General features: G+C 43.5%; 1 pseudogene; it reads right to left on the minus strand.

Moving 5' to 3' along the window:
* Positions 1-11,850: 11,850 nt before the first annotated feature.
* On the minus strand, positions 11,851-12,862 carry LOC147437403 (germin-like protein 1-1 pseudogene; annotated as a pseudogene).
* Positions 12,863-15,321: the final 2,459 nt, after the last annotated feature.

Below are 15,321 nucleotides of genomic sequence, written 5' to 3' on the forward strand. Positions count from 1 at the left end.
TTCAACAGTCTCACAGATACCATGTTTGATGATTGATGAATAAAGCATTCTTTTGAATATGATTAGCTAGTATATATTTTTATAAGAACACTTAAGAACAACAATATCAAACAATTCAAACATTTGTATATGAAATACTCTTCACAATCGTTTTACCGACCAAGTATTTCATATACTTAATACTTCAAAAAATGAATTGCACATGCACATACAAATTATATGGCGTCCATACGGCCGGGTTAACGACCTGAATGTCACATTTATACAAAAATAGATGCTTCTAACAAATGACACTCAGCTAGCCACGTTGCTGACCGAGTGCCGCTTGAATCTAAAGAGAAATAATGGCTTGCATACGAGCATCATATAGCCGCATTACTGGTTGATGTCCATATGTTTTTTGGGAAAGGGGAAGGAAAATTTACTCACCATAAGGATACTAGAATCGCCACGTCATTGACGTAGTACCCAGACAGTGAGCCAAGTGACTTACCACAAGGATATCATATTCCCCCCGTCATCACCGAGGTGATGCCCCTGTAGTAAGCACTATTTTGTAGAACAGCTTAAGCAGCATTGTGTGGTAAGGTATCTCATGACTGTCATGCAATACGACAAAGGCACTCTACCACACAACGCGTACACACACACACACACAACACATACCCAGGTCGTGTGGTCAGGTACTTCGCCTACTGCCATGCACTGCGACGTAGAGCATGCTCCCACACGACTCTCTCTCGCCTCTTGACTTACCTGCAAATGCAGTCATCTCTCTCTCTCTCTCTCTCTCTCTCTCTCTCTCTCTCTCTCTCTCTCTCTCTCTCTCTCTCTCTCTCTCTCTCTCTCTCTTACTCTCACACACACACACACACGATAGCTCAAGGAATAACACCCAATGGGCACGATCAAGGCCTTATGTATATTATTTTGCAGGCCCGTCGAGCAACTGGTTTTTCTTGACCGGTCTGCAGGGAAAATGGACAAGCCCGACGGGCTTTTTGTGGGTTTCCAACTTGCTCCTAATCGGCTTGTTTGTAAGCATGTTAAGTATGATTATGTAAATGTGACAATAAGATCTTGTGATCACACAAAATTTTTTGTAATTACGTAAATACTAAATCCCTGGTGTACTTCCTTCTTGTTCTATGAGACACGCATATTCTCTGTCTTAAAGGAGAGCACCAATTCCTTGACCGCATCAAAGATTGCATCCTTTGTGTGTGCCTGTTGCTTGCATAAATGCAACGGTAAGGATTCCTTCTTTAATTTCTCTCTTGCTATGTAGAAGTTTCTGCGATGTGCATGTCCCTAAAAGTTTTGAAGATGCATACATGTTTGGGGTAGGTGCTCTCATGGCCATCATGATAGTTGCCCTCTTAAGAAATAACTCCTTCTTGCTCTTGAGTTTCTTGATGGTGGAAAGAGTGTCCCTCAAACCCACCATCACTAGATTCTCTCGCGTCTCAATTTTGAGCCCATGCATGCAACCATCATTCAACACATCCTTCATGATGCATTCCTAATTCGTCTCGTTGTCAAGACCTTTTGTATGTTGTTTGAAGCAGGTGACAATACGATTTGCGATCGCTTGGCATTTGCAATAATCGGATGAGATGGATGTTGGTCTTGACTTTCCTTGAGCTTGCGACAATACTCTCTCTTTCTGCAATATTGATAACTTCTGGCAACAAGCCTTCTACATTTTTCACACTCACAAATGAAACTACCCCTGGCATGGTTTGCACATGCTCCAAAACCTAAGGGAGCTTCAATACATGTTTCTCCATCTATTGTCCCTGCTCCAAAACTTGTTGATGCCCCAATCAATGCTCTTTCCATAGATGCATTCATGTTTCTTTCTCCAATAAACCCATTATCCAACGGTGCTACGATCAATGTTGATTCAATGCTTGAGGCTACTCCGCTTGATGCGGGTGCAATGTAGTCCAAAGTGAAAGTCCTACCACTTGTAAGGTCAAGACGAGGCTGTCTTCCCACCATGAACTTATTGATATGTGGCAAAGAGAGCACGCTAAGCACTCCTCCTGTAATGTACAAGTTGTAGTCGTAGTTGTAGTTGTAGCTGTAGTTGTTGTTGCTTGAACAGAAGTAAACTCCTTCTAAGTGAAACCTCTTGCTTCACTACCAACACCCTCTATGCTTAGCTCGAAAAGATGATATGACTGCTAGCCAATTGGAAAGCAAAGGCAAAATGCCTTCTCTCTAAAAACTCATGCGAAACCCCCCTTCTGTGTTTGTCTCGAAAGAAGCTTATGTGCAAATGCTTCTGCAAGACTACCTCATGCAAAACTCCCCTTCTGTGTCTGCCTTGTAAAGAATGTTTTGTGCAAATGTTCCTACAAGACTACCAATGTTCCTACAAGACTACCAATGTTCCTACCAATGTTTTGTGCAAATGTTCCTACAAGACTACCAATGTTCACTCTTTTGTGCTTGGTTTCTGTGCATGTAGAGAGAGAAAATGAGAGAGAGAGAGAGAGATCCGACGAATTTTGTTTAAAAGTGCTGATCCAGGGGCGTGGAGGAAATTATGACACTACCAAATATCGTGGGCTTTTTTTAATCATAAATGTCCACGCTTTTTAAAACTTGAAAGTTTTATTTCTTTATTTTTTGGCTCTTGCTTTGATATGCAAGGAGCTATCTTTCCACCACCAATGTCCTTCACATGCTCAAGAGAATGAGAAACATAGAAGTCTTCATTGCATACCTTGTCCATATTTATGTCTAAAACATAAGATACATTTGGCTTCACATCTTCTTGTATTCCAAACTCCCGGGGGGTTCACTATGTGTAAAACTACCATATCACGTGCGTTCAAGACATGTTTGTAAAACCCCTTATCTGTGAATTTTGTTAAGAATATAATGTACCCTTCTCTTTTTAAATCTCTAAGTTTTTTTCAAATTTGAAAAAATAATGCCCTTCTGTATATATATTTCTGTAAGTTTCAAGAACTTTAAATACCCTTCTGTTGAACTCATGTGATAGGTTACATTTTTATTAGGTGACCTCCCCGGGTCCAAACTGCCTCACTCTCTCTAGCTTCCATTCCTTCTGCTTTGCAATCCTTACTGCATCCTCAAATGTAGGTGGCCTTTTAAGCTCAACCTTTGATCTCAAATCAGTCCTCAAATTTTGCGTAAACATACACTTCTTAAGAATAAGAGGAGGAACAACACTGCCCAAAGCAACACACCATCTTCTCCATAAAGCATTGAACTCCTTGACAAAGGCATCTACACTTTGACCATCACCCTGTGCAAGTCCTTCAATGGAGTGGCATACATCCGTTGGGTCCTCTACCTTCTTATCAATTGGGGTACTTTAACACTTGAAAGGAATCCTGAAAAATGAATGGCGAAAAAGTTGAAGATTATCAAAATTGATTCTATACGCCACTATTAGCAAACTTGACACGAAGAGAGAGTTTTCCCCATACGACTACACGTAGAGAAGGCAAAACGAGAACAAAAACTTGCATCAAAAGAATCAAAGAGACACAACGAGCACTACAAAAGGCTCTTCATATTAGCGACGCTCACACAGCGACGCTCAAAAAAAAAATTCCCGGCGTCGCTATGAGCGTCGCAAATTTATTTGTAAATTTGCGACGCTTATAGCGACGCTCATAGCGACGCCAGCTGGGGTAAAAAAAATAACCGAGCGCGCCCAAAAACTCAGATCTCAGATCTGAGTTTTTCGGCGCCCTCAAGCAAAGAGCAGGTAACGCTCTCCCTCACTCTCTCTCTCTCTCTCTCTCTTTTCTTCTCCACACACACACACACACACACACACACACACGAGGAGAGGAAGGAGAGCCAGGTATGCTCCTTCCCTCTCCTCATTCTCATGTTCCCTTCCCCTCTTTCTCTCTCCCTCTCTCTCTCTCTCACACACACACATACACACACACATAGTGTTTTTGAGAGAGAGAGAGAGAGAGAGAGAGAGAGAGAGAGAGAGTACAAACAAAAACAAAAACGCACACACATACATAAACAAAGAATGCACACACACATTGAGAGAGAAAAAGAGAGAGAGAGCATGCATAAACAAAAAATGCACGCATTGAGAGAGGAAAAGAGAGAGAGAACATGCATAAACAAAAAACGCACACATTGAGAGAGGAAAAGAGAAAGAAAACATGCATACGATCCAAAAAAACGCACACACATTGAGAGAGAAAGAAAGAGAAACTAAGGGAGCGTCGTAGGAAACTAATTAAAATTAAAAGACCTAAAGATCTAGCCGACGAGGAGTTGAACTGAAGACCTATTATTCAAGAGGGAAATGGCATAATCAATCTATCATACTTGGCATGGGTGATAGAAAGGTTATACCATTTATCTCTTTTTATTGGCACACACATCCACACACGCGCACACACACAGGAAGAAGAGAGTTATAACGTCGTAGGAAACTATCTTAAAAGACGTTAAAGATTAGGTTATATGTAGACTTACATTAAATTAGATTTAGGTTTATTTTTAACTAGATTTACGTTTATTTAAGCTAGATTTAGATTTACGTTATATTAGATTAGATGCGGGTCTCCATAGACTGCGATGCCTGCATGAAGCGGGTGAAGAAAGCCCTCAATGGAATATAGGGTATTGCTGCCTTCACTCATGGTGGGCTCCGTCGATCCAAAAGTACTGGTGAAATGTCTTCAGAAGATAGGGAAGAAGGTGGATCTTCAGGGCGACAAGAGTCACTACATCCCCGACACAATGACCATCTAAACAACCTCTAGTCATTAGACTTACGTTAAATTAGATTTAGCTTTATTTTTAGTTAGATTTACGTTTATTTAGATTTACGCTTATTTATGTTAGATCGAGTCCACGCAAGAATTACTTACGGTTTAGGGTTTAGAGTTAGACGAACAGTGAAAAGATCTACTGTGAAAAGATGTTAAGATGAAGTGAAGTGCTACAGCTAGAGAAGAGGCAAAGGGATTTTGTCCACTACATGCAGTATCATGTAGACGTGGGTGTGTAGATTTCTTGTACCCACAAATATAGGTATTGACCAATAAAGACGAGATTATAACCCGGTGGTTCTGATCTCCGTGCACCTCTAGACCGAGGTGTGCGGGGATTGGACATGACTAGAGAATGTGAGGTAAAGAGAGAGAGAGAGAGATAAGACGAAGAATGCCAATAGAATATTAAATTTGTTGTCCAGGTTATAAGTTTTTTATCCTCATTATGAGTAGCGACGAGGATGTGGGACCGTCCAACCGAAACACCTATCTCTCAACGAGGGTCTTATGTCCTTGTAATCAATGCAAGCATGCTGTGCGACGGACAAGACGTGTTTCTTTGCAGCACGTTCGCGAATTTGGCGAGTTCGATCCATCTATTATAGATCGAGTTGTTGCCAATTATAACTCGTCGGACTCTGACGCTGGCCAACAAGCAGCAATCTTGCAACCCAATAGACGTATTCGCAGGCGCTTTGGTCAAGCAGCATATGTGAGGCCACAAGATGTACCCTCTGACATCTCGGGGGATGATCATGCAGAGCACATTCCCAACGAGGCAATGTTTGAGCCCGAGATTGATGAAATGATCGAGACGATCATGGATTCAGAAAGGCTTATCTATGATGATATGAAAAGTGAAGCCGATACGTCATTGTATAATGGAGCACGTATGTCTAGATTGAAAGCACTCCTGGTTCTTCTCAACATGCAGGCAAAGTTTGGATGGAGTGACACTAGCGTCACAGCGCTTTTCAGGTGATCTATTACAATTAGTTTACTTTAATAGAACTCTAAATGTATAATGATCTGATAGATTTTTACACGACTGTATCATATTTTTATGTTGTGTAGATTGCTGAAAGAGCACATTCTACCAGCTGACAATGTGATGCCAGATTCCCGAGATGAAGCAAGAAAGATTTTGCGAAACTTGGGGATGGATTACAATTCTATCCACGCTTGTCCTAATGACTGTATTCTTTTCAGAGGGGAATACACAGACATGGAGAAGTGTCCGAAATGTGATTCCGAACGATATCGAGTAGATCTCCACGGGACAAAAATTCCACAAAAGGTTTTGCGACATTTTCCTTTGCTTCCTCGCATCAAGCATTTCTTCGAATGTAAGTCCATGGCCGCCCTAGCATCATGGCATGAGGAGAATAAATCTTCGGATGGTGTGCTACGAATTCCTGCAGATTGCGCAGCCTGGAAACATATAGATGGAACATGGTCGGATTTTGCCAGGGAAGCTCGAAATTTGCGCTTAGGCCTGGCTATCGATGGCGTAAATCCATTTGGTCAAAGATCAACATCTTACAGTGTATGGCCCGTTGTCATCGTCAACTACAACATTCCCCCGTGGTTGACTACGAAGAAGGGGCACCTATGGCTAAGCTTGATTGTGCCAGGGCGATATAAAGTGGGGAATATGGATGTGTATCTTCGTCCACTATTGGAAGAGCTACAACAATTGTGGATTGGCATAGAGGTGGTGGATATGAGCCGACACACAGGACGACGGAATGCTTTGATCAGAGGTATTCTAATGTGGACCATGCATGACTATCCCGGGCTAACAGAATGCTCAGGTGATCTATTGACACTCCTCACTCAGACACTGTAAATCTTGTTTTTCCCCATAGTTGATCTATTATCATGTGTATACATGCATTGCTTCAAACAAGCGGATACAGAGCATGTGTCACATGTGGACCTAAACTGAATGCACGTAGGGCACCCTCACTGAAGAAGCAAATCTACGAAGGTCATCAAGCGTATCTTCCGGAGAATCATGTGTTACGCGACGGCTTTTTGGGAAGAGAGCCACCAAGGATGTCTGCACAAGCATGGTTAGAGCAGAAGGAGATGTGCGATGACGGATTGCCTCCAGGGATGAAGAGACTATCTCTATGGTACGAGTTACCATACTGGCCCCGACTCGTGATCAATCACTTGCTCGATCCAATGCACATATTCAAGAATGTGGGTAATCTACTATGGGACCATTTGACCGGCAAGAAAGATACTTTGGGAGCCAGAGTTGACCTTAGAAATGTGGATCGTATGGAGCAATATTGGCCGCAAACAGCGTCTGATGGATCGATAAAACTTCCTAAAGCACCATGGATTTTCACAGGAGCCCAAGAACGCAAAGTAAAAGAGGCCATTCGATCTTTGCGGACCCCCACTGGCGTAATGCACTCGCTCCGAACGTGTTTTACTAAAGAAGGAAAGCTTACCGGTTTGAAGTCACACGATTGGCATAAAATGTGTCAGGTACGTTCATAGTGGACTTTAATATCATTGCATAAAATGTGGACTTTAATATCATTGCTGCACATACTTTACAGTTTATTTTACCGGTTGCCATTGAGGGATGTTTGTCTCTCGACATCCGTAACACAATCTACAAACTTGCAAAGCTGGTGCAATGGATCTCACAAAAGGAGATCGACGTAGACTCCATACCATTCGCCAAACTAAATGCTGCGGAGCTTGTGTGCATGTTTGAGAAACATTTTCCTACTACAATACTAACCATTCAGGTGCATCTTCTTGTTCACATAGTTGATGAGGTGGAAATAGCTGGCACAGTTCATTCCAGATGGATGTTCTTCTTAGAGCGTTTCATGAAAACGCTTAAGGGATATGTGCGTCAAAAGGCACGTCCGGAGGGTAGCATGGCAGAAGGTTGGTTGGTATCAGAGTCCCTAGTGTACATTGGAGAGTGGCTAGACGGATTTGATAAATCCCGGGACACGCTATGGCGAGCCATAGATGATGAGCGCATATCTGGGATTGTCATGTGCAATCTCGGTGTTGAGAAGAAGATGACGGAAGATCTAGAGGCTAAAATCAACCGATTTTGCATGCTTCACAATCCAGTGATGCAAAAGTGGATTTCACAATATGAGGATGCAAAGCAAGAGCGACAAAGGGCACGAATCGAGTGGAGACAGGGAAGACGACCACCGATGCACTATCCAGCGGTTCTGGAGAGCCTACCAACCTTCATGAGCTTAAGATGGTTGCACAACCAATTGAAAAGCGCACAACAATGCGATGACGAAGTGACTGAAGAAGAGTGGGAGTACTCTCGGGGTTGCGCGACCAAGGTAAGTTTGCAATGTACGACTAGCAAGTGACTTTATTTATAAACGTTTGAACGGCCACTCATAATCTTTGTTCGTTGTAGTATAAGTCATACACAGCAGCATGGTGTAAAGGTCGACATTTTAGGGTGGAACGAATCGACAAAAAGCGTTTTACTCAAGATTGTGGAATCATGGCAAAATTTGAACAGTCTAGTCGACGACGTTCCTCTGATGCAGATCCCGTGGTGGCGGAACTCACTTACTTCGGCACGCTGCAAGAGATTTTGAGGATCGATTACAGAGGATTTTTTGTCGACTTGTTCGACGTGCAATGGTTCAAGATAATCATGGAGGGTCGAAACGCTACTGTGCGTAGAGGAGAGTCTGGTTTTCTTGAGGTGGATTCTACTAAGAAATGGACTGACCTAAGAGACACTTTCGTACTACCCGAGCATTGTGAACAAGTAAGTATATAAATAGTTAACATCCCCCTTTTACAAGTTATGTGCTTGAAAGCTCTCATGTAAGTTATGTGGCTCTGGCAGGTAGTATTTCATCCTACAAAGTCTACATCAAACTGGTGGTACGTCATAGAGGTAGCCCCTCGTAGTGCAAGGACGTATGAAGGCTACCATGTACCAATCACAACGACATCAATGGAGGAGATCAGAGAAGATGCTCAATCAGAAGCCGCTGCGGTGGTGCCAGACGAGCATCAAGATGCTACTACTCTATATGGGGTGCATGCAGAGGAGCTACAAAATGAAACAGAGGATATGTGTTTAAACGGAGAGCTCTATATAGATATAGGAAGTTATGCTGAGTTATGCGAGGATGAGAGAGAGATCTCTTAAAGCCACAAATATTGTATTTGAACAATTTTGCTCCGTGCTGTAAAAGCTCTGGCTCTCTAAGTAGCTTCCATGGTGTATAACGCTCTTTTCTACTCGCGCTCACATCTTTTGATTGAAAATTCTGAGTTTTCGACTTGCCTCTTCTATCACTCGATTCATTGCATCATTGTATTTATATGCGTCATTACGTCATTGTATTTAATGGTCTTTGCGTCATTGTCTACTCTATTCATTCAATATTAAGTTTAAATATTCGTGTGTTTAATGCAGGTATGGATGATGAGGAGTTTCTTTCTTCTTTGTCACCGCAGCAGAGACAGTGGTACGTGGAGCGTCATCGCACTGGCGCATCATCGCGCGTTCCTACACCATCCGCATCTCCCTCTCTTTCGGAGCATTCGGCGCGCTCTGAAGCTTCGGCGTCGACGAGACGAGCGTCACAATCGTCTAGACACCGGCGCTCTAGTGGTGGCGGTGGCGGTTGTTGTGGGGATTCCGCCACTGATGCCTCCACACCGCCTCGTGTTCGACGAGGCTCTTTACCCTCCCCTTCTTTGCCCGCCCCCACACCAGCCACAGCATCGCCATCTACGCCAGGTTTTGCACGGCTGACTGTTCCTAGAAGCTACACACCTCTACCTACTCCGCCGGGAGCCACCCCACTCGACACTCCTCGCTTCGGCGCCCAGACGCCGGTGGAGACACCTGACGTCCGTACCCTCATCGACACGCCGCTAGAGACCCCTACCGGGACACCCAGGTTCACGCGTCACCGGCCAGAGGGCTTGCCTTACTCCGTCGACATCAGCGGCGGCATCATCATGGATGATGACGGCAAGAAGGTGATCTCGCGCATGCGTGGTCTTTGCTCTCAGCTGTTTAGACACTATATACTAAACAAATGGAGTGAAGTACCAAGTGATTTAAAAAACAGAGTCATCAGCATACTTCATGATGAGTTTCCCGTTCCAACACGGGATCAGCGCTTCAATGAAGACCTGATGAAGATTCGAATGCGCGAATACTGCAAACACAAGCGTTCCGAAGTGCAAAAAGCAATCAAGAATGGGTGGAATAGGCCAGATTGGCTGGCCAAAGAAGATTGGAAGAATGCGAAGAAAGCAGCGCGCGAGAATCCCGACAAGTGGAAGCAACAAAAGGATGCAGCTAGAGCGCGAGTAGAGGCAGGGAGCTCGCACCACTTGGGGAGCGGTGGATGGGCATCATTTGAGGCCGATTTTGTAAGTCTTTTCACATTGCTCTTTATGCATGTTCGATAGTTTAGGGTTTATGAGTTTTTTAGTTCTAACATAATGAAATCTTTGTATGTTTTGACAGTGGTCGATGACAGGACATGATCCCACACCGTACGAGCGCGAGTACGCAGGCAGGAAGGGCTTAAACGCCCTGATGGACATTCTCAGTTCTCGCGGCGGCATGGTTAGTATTATGGTTTACTCTTTTTTATTTTTTGTATTGTTTTATAAATGTCGTTATATGTTTATATTTACTGAAAACTGTCTTATTGTCTTTTTTTGCAGAATCCGACAGATACGCCGCTTGGACGCGATGAGACGTCTGATTAGACGACGTCAGTTTAGCCGTAGCTAGATAGCATTAGTTTAGGGTTTCTCGTAGTTTATGTATCATGAGACGGATTTTATACGTCTTTTTGAACCATGTATATTATTACATTTGTCACCGCAATTCCTTTTGCCAATCAATTCTTTATGCCTATGATGTTGTACAATTGTCATTATTACATTTGCCAATCAATTTAGTTTGCCTATGATGTGTACAATTGTCAATTTTGCAAACAATGCGTCTTGTGGGTGACTATTTTGGGTCTATTATCTACTTTTGCACTTTTTTTAAAAACTGAATCAAGTACAATATGGTTGATGGGTGGCAGGGCATTCAATGCCCTGCCACCAAAAAAATATTCTCTCAGGCGTCGCTATTTATGGCTCTGTAGCGTCGCTATATGCGTCGCTATACTCTTCTGTGAGAGCGTCGCTATATGCGTCGCTATATAGCGACGCCTATAGCGATGCTCTCGTAGCGACGCTGTTAGCGACGGTTTTAGCGACGCCGGGGGTTATAAAAACCCAGTGTATTTCCGTCGCTAACAGCGTCACAAGAGCACACAACCTCTTGTAGTGGAGCTAAAAAATGCAAATTTTTGGACTTTTTTAAGTTTTTACATAAGTTTTAGTTATATACAAGTCTCACTTAAAACAACTCACATATGGGCACTTACATTGACCCAACAGTCAGCACTATGCTAGTGACTTGCCGTGCATGTACATGTGCTTGCTAAAGGAAGCTAAAAAAACCCACAAAAAGAAAGCCACAGACCCTTTTGACATCAGGCGTCATGTACATATGTACAAATTTACAAAAAAAATGGGGTGTCAAAAATGTACCTAACACAAAAATTAAAATTTGAATTTTGAATTGAGCAATGTCTCCCTCCATCTTGATCAACGCTTATTCCGACGCCCGCCAACGACGTCGAAAAAATGGCGTCGGTAACCAAGTGATCCCTTGTAGTGGGGCAGGGGCTTCCAAATACATTGGGAAGGACATGAACAACAACAAGGAGAGGTATATTTAACTAGATTCCAAGCCCAGCACAATGCACTATGTCAGCTTGAGCACTATTGGATTCATGTGTAGAAATGAGTCATATCTATATAACCAACATTTGCAAGACAAGCGACAAGGAGGCCCATGCTTGGACGTGGACTGATTGTGGGTTTATAAACTAGAGAGAGAGAGAGAGAGAGAGAGAGAGAGAGAGAGAGAACTTATTTATTTATATATAATAGATATTGCTCTCTTGCAAGTCATTTTAGCTAAAGTAACATTGCTGGATAAAACTGGCCAATTTATTCGATTGAAAAATGAAATAAACTCAGTGTGATTGGTACAGGGGAGAGATAAAGCATGGCTAACATGGGTATGTTTTCTAAATCTAGGGCATCAAGCTTAAGATACAATTGAATCCCTAGTCGAGCCAACTTTTCTTTGTAGGCTAACATACTGCCTAGGCCGTGAGTGTGCCGCGGACGCTGGCGATAAGGTTCTCCACATTGTCATCGCTGATGCCAAGGGTGGCCTCCAGGACATCTTCAGGAAGGGGAGGGTTGGCGGCAAAGAGGGTCACAGCGAGTTGGGATGCTCCAGAGTTCTGGCCATTAAGAGCGGCGATGGCGACAGCGGGTTTCGATTTATCAGGGTTGAGCTGGAAGTGCACGAGGCCACGCGGGAACATGAAGAGGTCGCCTGCGTAGATGGTTTGGTAGAAGAGCTTGTTTGCAGGCGCGGTGGAGATGAAACCCACTAGCAGGGTGCCTTGTGCGAGGTAGAGGACCTCGGTGGCGCGTGGGTGGATATGAGGGGGGTTGATGCCGCCGGGCCTGAAGTCGACGCGGGCGATGGAGAGGCCTTGTGTGTTGAGCGCTCCGAACGTGGCTGCGTTGGCAAGGTTGACAGCCGAGCCGAGCTTTCCTGTGAAGTTTCCGGGGGCGCGGAGCTGCTGTGAGACGAAGTCGGAGGATTGCACGTTGGCGGCAGCCTTGCAGGGCACGCCATTGAAGGAGAAATCGATGGAACCGAAGAGCTTCTGGCGCTCGGAGGCGCTGAGGGCGATGCAGAAGTCCTGAAGAGGGTCCTCATCAGCGGCGTGGGCGGGCCTAGAACTAGCCACAGCCAAAATGAGAAAGATCAGGAAGCTGAGGTCGACTGTCCTCGTCATAGTGAATATAGCGGCCACAGCTCGAGAAGCAGCTGGCAAGACGTATAAATTAGTTAAGACTAAGTATTACTAGAGACGATCTAAATTAGCTCTAGCGCAGAGAGAGAGAGAGAGAGAGAGAGAGAGAGAGAGAGAGAGATGAACGATCAGGTTGCTGGCCATGGAGCCCTTTATAGGTTTTGCAGAGCGCGTTGCCGGAAGGCGTTAACGAGTTATGGTACTGTGCCAATCCGCAGCCGGCCCTGAAATTCCGTTTCAGTCATTTCCTAAAGTTAAAGGTGTGAAACTTTTTGGCATTCATTTTTAACGAAATCTTCATTTGAAATGGATTGAAGGCACCTATTATCTTACTATCCTATTCAGCACCCTCACACAATCGTTCAAGGCTCCGTCCTGCCTTGTTCAATGCCTTTGCAAGGTTCTCTAACCCCCTGGCCTCATGAGGATCACACGGTTGTGTCTGTCTGCAAGTGGTTGCCGATGTACTACAAAGAGCCTAGCTAGCTCGTGCCCTATCTCATCCCCTGCTCTAGCGTTGTCCTTCACGTGCCTGGCACCGTGAGTCCCTTCCTCTGCATGGTAATACCAATGGGTATATGCTCCAATTGTTAAGCCCACAATAGGATCTAAGCATGACATCTTCCATCAATAGAATGGGGATGGAGTGTTACTTTGGATGTCACCAAGTTGTAACCGTGATTTTTCTATGCGAGCAAATATGGCTAGGAAATCATCCAAGGTCACAATAGGATCTAAGCGTGACATCTGCCATCAATAGAATGGGGATGGAGTGTTACTTTGGATGTCACTAAGCTGTAACCGAGCTTTCTCTACGCGAGCATACATGGCTAAGAAATCATCCAAGGTCACAATAGGATCTAAGCGTGACATCTGCCATCAATAGAAAGGGGATGGAGTTTTACTTTGGATGTCACCAAGCTGTAACCGAGCTTTCTCTATGTGAGTAAACATGGCTAGGAAATCATCCAAGGTAACAATAGGATCTAAGCATGACATCTTCCATCAATTGAATGGGGATGGAGTGTTACTTTGGATGTCACCAAGCTGTAACCGAGCTTTCTCTATGCGAGAAAATATGGCTAGGAAATCATCCAAGGTCAACTTCATCCTTAGAATCTCCCTCAACTTCTATTGTGGTATCTTTGGGAAGGCTTTCTCAACCCAATTCCTCACCATGAAGCTCCCTGTTGACTAAGGTAACTTTTCTACCAAGGACTTGGCACTAGTCATAAGCTCTACAAATGTTTCCCTTAGGCCTAACTCTAAGGTTTCCAGCTGATCCAATGCCTTTGCTTTGCAGGGACGTGGTTGGAGAGTTGCACATAATGTTTCCTTGAGCTTATTCCAAGAAATGAAATGATTTTCTTCATACTGGCTATACCACTTGTGAGCGAAGCTATCCAAGATGGCAACATCATGTAGGCATCCTCCTAATTAAGCCCTCTCCCTTTGCACAAGGAGAGGAATCTTCTCACTTGATTATCATCTTCTTCACTTGAGAGCTCCTTAAAGTTGACGTAGAATGGAGCTAGAGTTAATAAGTACTATTGGACAGGGAAAGTGAGGATAGTAAAGGAGACGCTTGTGTTGTGGATAGACAAAGTGGGTGAACGTGAGTGACAGGGTGGAGTGAAAAGTAACAGTTTTGTGAAACTTGAGTGGGGCCTCTTTAGTTTACTATCCATAGGTGATAGGCATATAAAAAACTTGATTACCTTTCAGAGGACTTAGGGTTTCAAAACGATCAAGTAAATAAATTTAGCAACAGGATTGTTGAATAGCTCTACTTCTTCTCATCTTTTTTATCTTTGTGGCCCTCTTCTTGCACCTTCCAATTGTTTTTCATTTGCCATCAAATCTTGATATAGGATTTGTTTACTTTCTTCATAAAAGCACTTGTCAAGCTCTTGGAGAAATCCCTTGGTTGGGATGGGCTAATTACTGAATACTTCAAGGAGTTTTGGGAGGACCTCAAGGTCCCGATCACCTGTTTCACTATGAAAATCTCCAAGTGTTTACCGCGCTATTTTATCGCGTTTTGTAGAGAGAAGGTTCAAATTCAAGTAGAGACACAAGAGAGAGGAGGGAAGATTATTTTTCTTGTGTTTAAAATATTATCGCGACTATTTTCGCTATTATTATCGCGTATATTATCGTTGTTATTACCGCACATATTACCGTTGTTATATCTGATAGCCAAATTTAGCGCTTAAACTTTCAAATTCTGGCTTAACCCCCCTCCCCCTTCAAATTTTGGTGTTTCCCTCCTCTCAATAAAAATTAAAGAATATTGTATATAATTTTCAAATTTAAAAAAGAAGAGAGAGAGAGAGAGAGAGAGAGAGAGAGAGAGAGAGAGAGAGACAAAGAGGGGGGAGAAGGAGACGGGGGATATAAGAAAATGGTTCTCCCTTGAGGTGTTACGGGAATTACGAACCAAAGTTTTGGTTGGTGGATTGTTGAGATATAGATGACCTATAAATTAGAAGCTCAAAGTGAGTAACATTGGTATAACTAACACTACAAGCAAATAAGAAAAGAAAAGGTACATGTCACTCACCTGCTCACAATTG

The sequence above is a fragment of the Adiantum capillus-veneris genome, chromosome 17, assembly GCF_014529385.1.
Source record: "Adiantum capillus-veneris isolate H3 chromosome 17, ASM1452938v2, whole genome shotgun sequence".
Classification (NCBI taxonomy): Eukaryota; Viridiplantae; Streptophyta; class Polypodiopsida; order Polypodiales; family Pteridaceae; genus Adiantum; species Adiantum capillus-veneris.